Genomic DNA, 3129 nt, shown 5'->3' with positions numbered 1-3129 from the left:
GAGAGGAGGGAGGATGCTGGAGGGGTGTAGATTGGGGGCAGAAGGAGGGTGGAGAGGAGGGAGGATGCTGGAGGGGTGCAGAAGGGATTGGGGAGGGTGAGGAGTACAGGGTGACATTGCTGCCCCAGATTTGTCCCAGAGCTCCTGTCCCCTTGACATGAGCTCATGGGCAGCACCAACTCCTTCTGCACCTCAAGATCTGTCTTTGCTGCTCCCTCTCCCAGTAACTACCCTTAGAAAGGGAGCTGGGGGAACCAAATGATGCTGCTGGCACTAGGATAGCCCAGGTTACCCTCGAGGGACACAGAGTTATCTCTGGCCATGAACCTCAGAGCTGTTGATGTGCCCCTTTATATGTGGTACAGCTGTGCTTAGCAGCTGTATGGAATGGGAGCAAATTATAGCACCAACTCACCTCACTGCAGTGATACAGGTGACTGAATCCCCCTGATAATGTCCCTGTGCAGACCCAGGGCCTGGGCTGGGGGCTTAGAGGAGCCCATGGGGTCACACCAGTCTGCAAAGCTCTGGGCCCCAGTAGGGATAACATGTCAGGCCTGGCCATGATGCCCAGGAGCACCCAAAATTTGCCCCTTGGCAGAGCTGGGAGTGACTGCACAGCACCAAAAAACGTCCCCAGGCTTGGGATCGTTAACCACAGACATGTGTTGATTTAATCACTACCAGCACATTTACACTTGCAGAGCTATTTCCAAAGCAATTCCCTTCCCTTTCCTCGGAGCTGGGCTGGGCTTGTGCCTCCTTGGCCCAACCCAGTCACACTCATGGGTTAAAACTCAAAATTAACTTGTGAAAAATCAGATTTAAAAGCATTTTGGTGCAAACTGGATAACATGGAGATCCCTCTGTGTGGCTCATGCAATGCTCCCCATGGGATCATTTTGGACCAACTCTGGCTTAAGTCAAAACTCATTTAAATGGAATGAAATCTTTTCAACAGCTACTTTTGTCCCTAATTAGAGAATTCCATCAATGCCTCCCACTCTGCACGGAGCACCAGGCTGGAGCCACTCCAGCAGCATCTCCTCAGGATCTTCCAAGCAGAGCTGATGCTTTGTTAATGAAGGAGAGCAAAACAGTTCTGCAAAACACAAAAGTTCCTGCAGGAAACTTCACTTTCTGTGGGAGCAGAAAATTCTCCATCAGCTGTAAATTTCCCTGGATCTGGGCTTGATTTGGGCTGTGAATGCTCAGTTTGGGAGGTGTGAGGTTCAGCTTTGAAAATACCAAGTGTCAAAGGGGAGCAGCACTAATCAGGCATCAAGATGCAAAGTCACAGGTACAGAGGTGGGACAGCCCATGATCCATGGCAGGGACATGGCCAAGGACTTCCAGAACAAAACATCCAAAAAAAGCTCTTCCCAAAGAATTTGATTTGAAAGAATATTTCTGTGCTCTGCCTCAGAGCCTCTCTGAGCACGAGGCTGTGTTTGGCTTTGCTGCAGGTGTTGGTTGGGTTGGGAGCACTGGTTAGCATCTCTTCCCCTGGGATCTCCTCTCATCACTTAGTCTGGTTGTGCCTCTTTTTGCACAGATGCAGTTTGAGGGTTCCACTGTCCTGTGGGAGGAGAAGGACAGGATTTGTGGGCACGGGATGCTACTGTGCTGGGCAGAGGTGTTGGCAGGACACAGCTTCTCTCCCCACCAGTCAGTCCCCATTCCCTGCTGGGCTGGCCCCACTGGTTTCATTAGGGACCTGCTCACGTCGCGGGGACCTTTCCCACGTTGGGGCTGTCACACTGCATTAGCACTGCCCTGCTCAGCGCTGCGCCCGCTGCTCCGAGCCAGCTCCGAACAAAGTCCTTCCCCTCGCCGCTAATCCCTCCCGGCTCAGGTAATTAATGAAACAAAGCGGCTGCTCTTCCCTTCTCCAGGGGCTGCTAACGGCTCCAGGCTGCAGGCAACGGCCCCGGGGCTACAACGAGCCCGGCGAGAGGGGAAGGGGCCAGGCTGGGGGAGAGAGGGGCAGGGCAGAGCATCCCTGGCCGCTGAATTCACCCTGGGTCCTGCCCCAGGAGGGTTGTGCAGGGCACAGCATCCCTGGGAGATGCTCTGGGGGAGAGTGGGGCAGGGCAGAGCATCCCAGGCCGCTGAATTCACCCTGGGTCCTGCCCCAGGAGGGTTGTGCAGGGCAGAGCATCCCTGGCTGCTGAATTCACCCTGGGTCCTGCCCCAGGAGGGTTGTGCAGGGCAGAGCATCCCTGGCTGCTGAATTCACCCTGGGTCCTGCCCCAGGAGGGTTGTGCAGGGCAGAGCATCCCTGGCTGCTGAATTCACCCTGGGTCCTGCCCCAGGAGGGTTGTGCAGGGCAGAGCATCCCTGGCTGCTGAATTCACCCTGGGTCCTGCCCCAGGAGGGTTGTGCAGGGCAGAGCATCCCTGGCTGCTGAATTCACCCTGGGTCCTGCCCCAGGAGGGTTGTGCAGGGCAGAGCATCCCTGGCTGCTGAATTCACCCTGGGTCCTGCCCCAGGAGGGTTGTGCAGGGCAGAGCATCCCTGGCTGCTGAATTCACCCTGGGTCCTGCCCCAGGAGGGTTGTGCAGGGCAGAGCATCCCTGGCTGCTGAATTCACCCTGGGTCCTGCCCCAGGAGGGTTGTGCAGGGCAGAGCATCCCTGGCTGCTGAATTCACCCTGGGTCCTGCCCCAGGAGGGTTGTGCAGGGCAGAGCATCCCTGGCTGCTGAATTCACCCTGGGTCCTGCCCCAGGAGGGTTGTGCAGGGCAGAGCATCCCTGGCTGCTGAATTCACCCTGGGTCCTGCCCCAGGAGGGTTGTGCAGGGCAGAGCATCCCTGGCTGCTGAATTCACCCTGGGTCCTGCCCCAGGAGGGTTGTGCAGGGCAGAGCATCCCTGGCTGCTGAATTCACCCTGGGTCCTGCCCCAGGAGGGTTGTGCAGGGCAGAGCATCCCTGGCTGCTGAATTCACCCTGGGTCCTGCCCCAGGAGGGTTGTGCAGGGCAGAGCATCCCTGGCTGCTGAATTCACCCTGGGTCCTGCCCCGAGGAGGGTTGTGCTGCTCCTCCCAAGTCAAGGCATTTCCAAACAGCTCCCTGGGATTTTTTTGGAGGTGGCCAGTGGGACCAGTGAGGTCTTGTGCACCCCTAGTTG

The sequence above is a fragment of the Acanthisitta chloris genome, unplaced genomic scaffold, assembly GCF_000695815.1.
Source record: "Acanthisitta chloris isolate BGI_N310 unplaced genomic scaffold, ASM69581v1 scaffold34319, whole genome shotgun sequence".
NCBI lineage: Eukaryota > Metazoa > Chordata > Aves > Passeriformes > Acanthisittidae > Acanthisitta > Acanthisitta chloris.
This window is presented reverse-complemented; position numbering follows the sequence as displayed.